Raw genomic sequence first — 11014 nt, forward strand, 5'->3', positions numbered from 1 at the left:
TGTTTTTCCCTTGCAGTACGGTATTCAATAAATTACATGAGATAATCAGCACTTTATGAAAACATGCTTTCTGTTAGATGATTTTGCCCAACTGTAGGCTAACGTAAGTGTCCTGAGTACATTTAAGGTAGGCTAGGCTGATCTATGGCATTCGGTAGGATAGGTGTATTAAATGCATTTTTGACTTAGGATATTTTCAATTTACAATGAGTTTATGGGGACATAACCGTATCGCAAGTCAAGGAAGATCTGTATATATTTATGAAAATCTTTTAGCCTCATAGGAACACTTGTGATTGGAGTTACAATGGATCCCTCACCTCCCCTTGAGGCTGAAATTATCTGGCACAAAACTACCTCCTCTAGCAGGGCGCTTCGACTCTTGCTATATAGACACTGGATCTTTTTTTGCTAAACAAGGAAGATGGATAGTGACCAGAATAACTTCCTTTCAAACAGCAGCAGCAGCAATAACAACAGCAGGGGTGATCTATCATTTTTACTGGCAATGTCAACTGCTTGCATTTAGTATAAATGCCCTCCCTTTAAATTGGCCTCATCAGGAAAAATCTTAGGATTTCAAATTGCTTTCTCTTGCCAAGCACAGAAGTTCTGTCCTTTTCTCAACAAAAAAATGATGTGTTTTCCTAGATAGCAAAGCATTCTATTATCTCAGAAAGAAAAAAATGTCCTGGAGGGGAGCATTGTGAGAACTCCATCAAATATTAGTGAGAAAAAAATTCCCATAAACTGAGCTTTGAGACTTTGTCCAAAGGGCCAGCCATTAAAGAATCACTAAACTAGAAATTAGGAACTGGTGAACACTTTTTTTCTTGAGCTCAAAAATGGTCACAAATTCTTTTTTTTTTTTCCTTTAGGGTTGTTTTCCTTTTTTTTTTTTTTTTTTTCTTTTAATTTGAGAGACTGCATGTGCGCAAGCCAGGGAGAGGGGCAAAAGGGGAGAGACAGAGATGGAGAGAGAGAGGGAATATGAATGAGAATGAATCTTAAGCAACCTGCACGCTCAGTGCAGGGCCTGATGTGGGCTTGATCCTGTGATCCTGGAATCATGACCTGAGCCAAAACCAAGAGTCAGATGCTCAACCAACTGAGCCACCCAGGCATCCCCACAAATTCTTGAATGTTAAGGTCCCCTCTTTTTGCCTCCTTACTACATTTAATAACAAAAATCTGATGATGTTATAACCACACTTTAGTTCCCATGCAGAGATTGTTTTGACATTAAAAGCTCCCTCTTCATATGGAGAATATTTTAGAGGGATAAAAAGATGTTAATTCTGGTCCTCTATTTCAGAAAGTTTCAGTAAAATTAGTGAAGCTCTTTTCAATAGTCACAATTTTTCTCTAAGAGCTTCTGAACTCCAAAATCTAGAGGGCTTTTTCTTTCTTTTTCATTTTTTTTTGAGATACCAGATGTTTTTGCTTTACCACAATTAAAAATCAAACCATCTCCATTAATTTCCATTGACATTTTAAACTTCATGTTCTCTGGGGCAACTTGAGGGTTTTTATAATTTTCTCATTTTAAATGCAAGGAATAGGAATTGAGTTTATTAACATTTGAAAATAGGAAACTATTACTTGTGAGACTTTTTTAAGAAAAAAAATGTAGAGAGTAGCAACTAAAGTCTTTAAAAATAATGTACTCTATTCTCCCTGGAACATATATAATTTCTTTGCAGTGAAATGCCTAAAGAAACTAACATAGACTAAAAGGCAAACCCTGAGGGCTAAATTAATGTTCTTCCACTTGTATCTAATTGCTTACCAGGAAGCCATCTGAACAAAAGGAAGGTCTTTTAAAATTGAAAGAGTTTTGAGAGCCAAAGTCACTAATGGTTACTTATTTATATATTTTGTATTTATCGCCAAGGACTTGCATATTTATATGAAGTAGGATTTCAGACCAAATAATGTAGACTCAACTTACCCATTATTTAGATCCATAAATGATTAGACTAAACTGATAATTTGAATTATTTTATGATTAGCTGTTTTAGTCGTTGGTCAGACTATTGGGCACAACACAGCATCTTTACAGCTCAGGCCTTCCATCTGAGGGATTTGTCCTGTGCTTTTCCTACTCCACATGGTAGGACTGAGATACAATTTGAAAGTCCCCCTGTTCCTTTTGTCTTAAACCCTAGCTATTAAAATGTAGTAAGGACCTCCCCAGAGGGAAGGAAGGGCTTACTTACCAGATCCAAATCTGGGAATTTAGGGAAGAATCACATCCCTACTACAGTTAGTCACTCGTTAATATGTTCCCAAGCCGTAATTCCTTTGAGAACAGACATGATAATTACTCTCTTCTGTTTAGTACCTAACACCTATAAAGACTCAAAGCCTGTTTACAGAATTGAATGAACAAACAAAAGAATAAACAGATGAACAAATGAATTAATCAATCCTTTTCCCTTGACATTGGTGAACTGCCCTAAGCCTTCAAAGGGGAAGGGTTAAGAAAGACTAGGAAGGCTGGCAAACTATTCTATTCTATCCTATTGGGCACCAAGTACACATTTGTTCACATCTATTACTTCATACGGTTCAGAGCTGTTCCATGACATTGACCAAGGTCACACGGCTAGTACACAGTGAGGTTGGGTTTTAAAACTAATTCTGTCTGGCGTTAAAGCCAGTGATCTTTCTGCTATCCCAATACCTTTTACTTTATGCTTGCTTTACAGTGTGTAGGCCTATATATATCTCTCCCTTTAGGGAGGGAGAATTCAGAAGAGAGAATAGGAAGTGAAAGTTTCTCATCCCAAACAGGAGGCTGAATGTTGGAGGACTTGCAATTGAAATGTCTTGAAGACAGAGCGGCTGGGTGGCCCAGTCAGTTAAGCATCCAGTTCTTGATTTTGGCTCAGATCCTAATCCCACAGTCATGAGATCGAGCCCCACATAGGCTCCATGCCCAGCTTAACATTCATTCATTCTTCCTTCCTTCCTTCCTTCCTTCCTTCCTTCCTTCCTTCCTCTCTCTCTCTCTCCCTCTCTCTCTCTCTCTCTCTCTCTCTCTCTCCCCCCCCACTGTGCCTCTCCCCTGCTCTCTGTCTTTCAATATACAAAGAAATATATTAAATGGCTTCATAACAACTTAGGGAAATCAGTAATCATGGAGAAAGAAAAAGCTGGGTCTGTGGTATATTAAGAACCAGGGGAAGAAAAGTATAGTATGTGTAAGTATTCACACAATCCACACACAGCCATCCATCACCTCTGTCGGGGTTGCCCCCAATTCCAGAAATTACATGTCTTCACCTTGACTCTGGGTCTAGGTCACTGCATGAATTCCTTAGCATGAAAGTTCAGTCCCCCTTAGCACCAGAACCCTACATACATCCTGACAAAAGTTGCTGTGGGACAGGTACTCTCTGGGACAGGTGTCCTCATGTCAGCTAATATCCTGCAAACAAAAGCAAGTCCGAAGCAAGGGTCTTAACCTGAGTCTAGTGCACCTCTACTGGTTCAGGCTTGGACTTCAGAGAAGGCAAGAAGAACTGAAATTTTAGAATTGTTGGCAACAATTGCTCTGTGTGTGTGTGTGTGTGTGTGTGTGTGTACACATACATCTTTTTTTTTGGCAGAAGTTCTCTAGCTATTATTAGATTTGAAAGTGGTTTAAAACCAGAAAGGTTAAGGGGTGCCTCGGTGGCTCAGTCGGTTGAGTGTCCGACTCCAGCTCAGGTCACGATTTCACGATTTGTGAGTTTGAGCCCCGTGTCAGACTCTGGACTGATGGTTCAGAGCCTGGAGCCTGCTTCCGATTCTGTGTCTCCCTCTCTCTCTACCCCTCCCCCATTCATGCTCTGTCTCTCTCTGTCTCAAAAATAAATAAACATTTAAAAAAATTAAAAAAAAAACAGAAAGGTTAAAGGTTTCTGGGAGAGAAAATACTCCTTGTAATTTTATTTTAAGTTTATTTATTTTGAGAGAGAGAGAGAGAGAGAGAGACAGCATCAGTGGGGTAGAGGCAGAGAGAAAGAGAGAGAGAGAGAGAGAGAGAGAGAATCCCAGAAAGGCTCTGTGCTGTCAATGCAGAACCCAATGTGGGGCTTGAACCCACAAACCGTGAGATCATGACCTGAGTCGAAATCAAGAGTCTGAGCTTAACCCACTGAGCCACCCAGGCACTCCCCTCCTTGTGATTTAAATTCCTACTTTATATTACATTTCTCTGATGCTAACATATGTATTCTCATTTATATTTTATGACTGGATAAGCTATGTTTTTGCTATGAACTTCCAAAAGTAAAAACGTAATAAATGCATCAGTATGTATTTAAGTCAAAGCGGTAGACACTGCACATGGCCAAAGGGGAGCCTGTTGATGAGCACTGGCAAGAGGACATGGAGTCAGAGGTGAGACGCCTCTGTTGTCACAGGACAGCCGGGGGTGGTAGGGGGGGAAGGGTGTGGGTCATTCCAGTTCCACACACTGCCGCTTTCCTAAAGTGCATCCATTGACTCTCTGCACTCAGCAAAGTCCCTGGGAATCATTAGTACTTGTTATTACTCTGTTCGCATGGATCAGTACGTTATGTGATTCCTACGTACAAATTGGCAAAATAAACCCTAACTGCACCCAAGGAACCAATATGGCACATTACATCAAGAGCATAGCATGAAAGATTCCCTGGGTAGATACTGTTAAGCCACAGTCTCATAGTTTCAGTGAAGGTGCTGACTTGTATTGTGTCAAACAGCTGTATGTTAAAGACTCTCTAAATAGATAGAGACACGACAAGAATATATTAGCAGCCCCTTGCTGTGCCAATCATCTGAGCCAATGTGATAAGCTGTTGCAGAAAAAACCAGAGTGAACATAGATTAGGTGTGTTGAAATTCAACTAAGTCTAGTCTGTAGATTATAATAACCTTGTCAAACCACTCGGTGTTTTGAATTGACTGGTTCCACTGCAGTCTTCACAGAGTCTAACACGAAAGCAAAAATGAAGATCAGTGAGCAGCCTGCACTAGTTTGTGCACAGAGCATTACCACCAACTTCTAGATTTCACATGAGCTATTAAATCCATGAGTGGTACGAGATGCTAAGGAGCCACGGTCAAGATCCTACCCCACGTGTGCCACTGAGTTTCACCTAAGTCTGTGACTGGAGATAAAACACCCAAGCGTGAACAGCCATTCTCCTGGGGCTCCAAGCATTCTCCGGGCACCAGGGGACCAAATAGGAAAGGGCCAATTTCTTCTACTGGTGAGCAAGGTCGGTGGAGGAGGAGTGAGGCCCATATTTTACACAAGTCAAAACCAGTCACATTTAAAGCCAGGACCACAACTCTGTTCCTCTTTCCACTATGCCTTGCTGCACGCTCTGTTGAAGATAGAACAGTGGAACCGTCTAGACAATCTAGGCCCCTTTTGTATTCCCTACAGAATATCACACGGCACTAAGAGCTTGAGGCTAGTTGGTGGAGTTAGAATAACATTTAAACATCTGTATTTTAATAATAATAATTTTTCTCATTGGAAAAAAGGTAATAAAACTTATAGCCCAACAATCTCAAATACACACATATATGTATGTACATATATACACACAAAAATACAAATATTTTTAAACAGGATCACACTATATATACTATTTTGTTATGAGGTTTTTTTCCTTTATTGATATGTCATAAAAATCAGAGAGCCAAGGCATAAGAGACTCTTAAAAACTGAGAACAAACTGAGAGCTGATGGGGGGTGGGAGGGAGGGGAGGGTGGGTGATGGGCATTGAGGAGGGCACCTTTTGGGATGAGCACTGGGTGTTGTATGGAAACCAATTTGACAATAAGTTTCATATTAAAAAATAAATAAAATAAAATAAAATAAAATAAAATAAAATATGCCTAATAATACATTGTATGAAGTCATCTGAAGCAGGTGTGACCAGCAAAAAGTCTTCCTGACCTTCAGAAACTAAAATCTATAGCACTGCCAAAGCTTTGAGGCTTGGGCCAAGCAACATTCCTACCTTGATTTTCCTTCAGAGGCCCTATCCAGACCCCTACCTTTAAGGGTTAGAAGCTATGATGCTCCTTTGCTGCCAACTAGTGGTAAATTTCAACTTTTGACCTAGTTTCCTCCTAAGTACAAGGACTTCACATCCTTGGAAAGCCATTACATCTAGACAGGACCCCAACTTCAGACTGTAGGCCACAACCCCTTAGTGTATTGTGCAATCCATTTCATTTTCCAGGGAACGTATTAGAAGAGAAAGGAATAGAAAAATAACAAGTACATCACAAAGTAATTACACGTGTTGGATCATGAGACTCAACTTTCAGTTATGTGCCTATAGGTTGACTTGGATCACAAGGTAAAATGGACACAAATTGTAAAATTGAAAACAACCAATCGAGAGAAAGGTGCCTTTAGAACAATCAGAATTCCAAAGTTCCCCTAAAATCCCCCTGTACTCAAGAAGAAGAAGAAGAAGAAGAAGAAGAAGAAGAAAAGAAAGAAAAGAAAGAAAGAGAAAGAAAGAAAGAAAAGGAAAGAAAGAAAGAAAGAAAGAAAGAAAAGGAAAGAAAGAAGGAAAGAAAGAAAGAAAGAAAGAAAGAAAGAAAAGGAAAGAAAGAAAGAGAAAAGAAAGAAAGAAAGAAAGAAAGAAAGAAAGAAAAGGAAAGAAAGAAAGAAAGAAAAAAAGGAAAGAAAAAGAAAGAAAGAAAGAGAGAAAGAGAGAAAGAAAGAAAGAAAGAAAGAAAGAAAGAAAGAAGGAAGGAAGGAAGGAAAAATTAAGTTTGATGCATAAACCCATTAAGTCTGGTATTCCTCCAACAGCTTCAGGGCTCAAAGTAGCTGGCTTCCATATTTGTTAAAAGCAAACCTTTGACAGATTCTTTACTGCCTGCTGCTGGGTTCTTGCAGGGAAAATGAAATGTGTGCAGCCTGACTTATTTTAATCATAAAACTGGGCATGTTTCTGGAATAATGAATCTTCTGATTAAAGACCGCAAAGTTCAAAGACTCGTTTTGGCCACAGGAAATAAAATGATTTGGAATTAAAGACGAAGGAACTGAAGCAGGTGACATGTGAAATGGCTCAGCCACTGCTCTCATACAAATCTCTGCCCGTCCAACCAGTCTCCACGAGAGGAGATAATCAGAGGCGACAACTGGTGTTGGAACCATGCCAGCTCCTCACAGCATCAGTAAATTTCGGATACAGTAGAAAGTTTCTGTTTTGACTTCTGACACTTAACAATTTTATGAAACAGGACACTAAGGATATCACATGATATCCACAGCTGACTGTAAGATACAGTATTAATTCCAGTAACCCAACATGAGCCACAACTCAAAAATGTGATCGTAGATTGGTAGGGTTTGAACTGAAAGGCTTAAGAATTCACTTTGGGATTTAATTAGGCAGTTCTTAGTCTGTGTCCTTTAAAATAGTCTATTTCTTGTGAATATCATGAGTGGTTATATATCTGTTTAACCCAAGACCTGCATTCTTCAGAAAGCCTTCCCTGACTTTCCTTTTCTTTCCCTTTTAACAGTAGTAACACATTCTGAAACATAATAAGGCATGTAAATACATATTATAGTTGACTATTCACTATTTAATATGTCATAATTTTTTAACCTGGATCCTTACAGGTAAGGACAGTGTTTTGGCTATCACAACCCCCAGATTAACAGACAATACCAAGTGCAAACTGGCCCCTCAACCAATATTGATTAAATACTAAAACAGAAATTGAGAAGGAAACCAGCATTTATTGGTATGCTGAACAGCACTGGCAGTTACTCCTTTGTTGCAAAAGAAGAAAACGGAACTCAGTGATGTTCAACAATTCGCAAAGCATTCCCCTAGGTCTCTAGAACCTGGAGATCCTTTTACCACATCAGGGATGGTAAGTATGTGCCACCTCCCCGGCAGACAATCATTGTGCTCTTTCCTACTGAGACAAGACATAACCTCAGAATCCCACTCAACACAGTGGTCTGGGCAGCTTCAACCAACTGATCATAGTTCATTCAGGAGTTGAAAATAAATTTCAACCCTTGAAATTCAGCATATAGTCTCCAAAACACTTTAAGTTTATTTATTTATTTTGAAAGAGACAGAGAGAAAGAGAGAGAGAGAGAGAGACTGAGCAGGGGAAAGGCAGAGAGGGAGGAGAGAGACAATCCCAAGCAGGCGTCACACCGTCAGCATGGAGGGAGATGCGGGGCTCCGTCCCACGAACCGTGAGATCATGACCTGAGCCGTAATCAAGAGTCGGATGCTTAACTGACTGAGCCGCCCATGCACCCCTTCAAGACACTTTCCAACTCAGTCTATAATTCATACCCATAAAAGAGTGTTACTATAAAAATAATTTTTTAGAGTAAAAATCTTAAATAAATTTAAATAAAATTTTATTATAATTTTCATGTAATAAATTAGAAAAGGCAAAGTCCTAGTTGGACAACAGAGCTTCGCGATGTCACTTTATCAAAAGAGTCCAATTGCCACCAGGTAGGGCTTGTCTGTGTCCCCAGCACCCAGCCTCCCTCCCTGATCTTACCGCTGCCCTGTATGACATGGTAGCACCACCTGCATGAATCCACATGAATTATGAGCGAGTTCTAACTGAAATGTACTTTAAGTATAAAATAGTCTTTAGATTTTGAAGATATGGTATGAAGAAGAGAAAGTATCTCATTCATATTTTTTTTATGTTGGTCGCATCCTGACAGCATAATATTTTGGATACTATTTATTTATTTATTTATTTATTTATTTATTTATTTTTAAGGTGTCCTTTCAAATTTTTTTTTCAACGTTTTTTATTTATTTTTGGGACAGAGCGAGACAGAGCATGAACGGGGGAGGGGCAGAGAGAGAGGGAGACACAGAATTGGAAACAGGCTCCAGGCTCCGAGCCACCAGCCCAGAGCCCGACGCGGGGCTCGAACTCCCGGACCGCGAGATCGTGACCTGGCTGAAGTCGGACGCTTAACCGACTGCGCCACCCAGGCGCCCCAAGGATACAATTGATTTAAATAGAATATATTGTCGGGCATCTGGCTGGCTCAGTCAGAAGATCATATGACTCTTGATCTCAGGATCGTGAGTTTGAGCCCCACGTTGGGCATAGAGATCACTTAAAAAAAAATAAAGATCTTTAAAATATATACAGTTAAAATTAGTTTCACGTGTTTCTTTTTCCTTTTTTGTAGTGTAGCTACTAGAAAATGTAAACACACCTGCAGTTCATGCCCGTGGCTTGCACTGTATTGCTATTAGATACCACAGCCATAAAGGAGGTTTCCACCTTTAGTTCTTCTGTCTTCCCTGCTTCTGCCTGGCTTCCTGTTCAAGTCTGGATGGCCCTCTATCTTTAGTTGCCGGCTCTGGGCCACAGCCTGCATCTGGCTTTCATGTGGCGGAGAAGCTATTCCTTCTCTCCGTCTGCCATAGTCTCCCCTCTGCAATGACTCTCTCCCACCCGCCGTTGTTGCCAGGAAACCCCTGAACCCTGAGCTGGACTTCAGTTCCTCTGGCCAAACCCCATCCGCTTCCAGAAACCTTAGTTTCTGATGAGTCCTCCTAGAGATGCATGTCAAGAGATCAAATTTGGAATGGGAAAGTGGGAAGATCCCCAAATCTCTTTGTCTGCTGTCTAGGAGCATACCTTCTGTTGGAATACACCAGCTCAGAGAATTCCACTGACGGATGATGAGTAAAGCATCAGAAGTAGGCAATCCAGGCCGATGATAGCTTATCAACTGTCAGTGTGAGAAGCAGTACAGAAGTGGAACATCTGAGGCCACAACTAGGAGCAGCCAAAGAAAGTCAGATTGCTGTTAGGGTCTAAATAGAAGATTCAGAGGGAGGCAGAGGGGAACCACAGGAAGATTCAAAGCCAAGAAATCCACCTACAGACTATACAGTAAAAGAGTGAGCCAGTCAGATACAAATCTCATGGTCAAAAATCCAACCACCGGGGTGCTGTGAAAAGATCTGAGTTCCTGTCTCCACTCTAGTTATGTCATTAACTTTTACATCTGTAAACTACAGACAGTGATGCTTATCTCGTTCAGGATTGTGTCAGTTATATAAAACATATGGGGGAGAGGGGAAAGTTGCAGAAAGAGAGGGTAATAGAAGAGGCAGCAATCTCCCCCGAGAGATCTCAATCTCCCCCAATTCCCCATATTGGGGAAAAATGTGTAGCTATAGGGAATGGGATATTAACCATGAAAGCACAGAAAGCAGGTGTGTTCATTATTAAACACAAGTCACACTTCAGTTGCTTCAAAACAACAGAAAAGTACATTTTTTTGAATCATGAGTGCACGTTTTTTCTTGAGAGAGAGAGAGAGAGAGCACGCAAGCAGGAGAGGGGGGCGGAGAAAGAAAGAGGGAGAGAGAGAATCCTAAGCAGTCTCCACACCCAGCATGGAGCCCAATACAGGATTCAATCCCACGACCCTGGGATCTCGACCCAAAATCGAGAGTCAGACACTCAACCGACTGAGCTACTCAGGTGCCCCCCCTTTTTTATTAACATGTATTAAAAGGAAAGAAAAAACAATGGAACTTTGAGGACACTGCTTTGGAAGGCTGTTTCCTGACTATACTGACTTCTTCAAAAGTTTAGGCATGTGAATGAAATCATGGGTATAAAAATTCTCTAGAATCTTTGCCCAGGTTACTCTAGCCTTGTTGCTTTTCGTCAATCATACTAAACTTGTTCCTGCTTCAGAGCCTCCTGACTTGCTGTTCCCTTGCCTAAAATGCTTTTCCCCTGGCTCACTTCATCCTTCCTCTTCTGCTCAGAAGGATCTCCCCTTCTGCCATGCCCACCAAGAGACCAAACATGCAGTCTCAGGAGACAGTCCCAGCCATAGCCACCGTGACACCAGTTTCCTGCGAAGGCTATTTGACAGGAATAAAATCAAACCTGCCAACCCATAGTCTCAGGTGTTTCTCTTCAGCAGTGGGGCTACTGGAGTGAGTCAGGTGCCACACTCCACACCAGGGC

This window comes from Lynx rufus, unplaced genomic scaffold (assembly GCF_022079265.1).
Source record: "Lynx rufus isolate CCGP_SWC_20201006 ecotype Redwood Valley unplaced genomic scaffold, mLynRuf1.p SCAF_25, whole genome shotgun sequence".
In the NCBI taxonomy this organism is placed as follows: domain Eukaryota; kingdom Metazoa; phylum Chordata; class Mammalia; order Carnivora; family Felidae; genus Lynx; species Lynx rufus.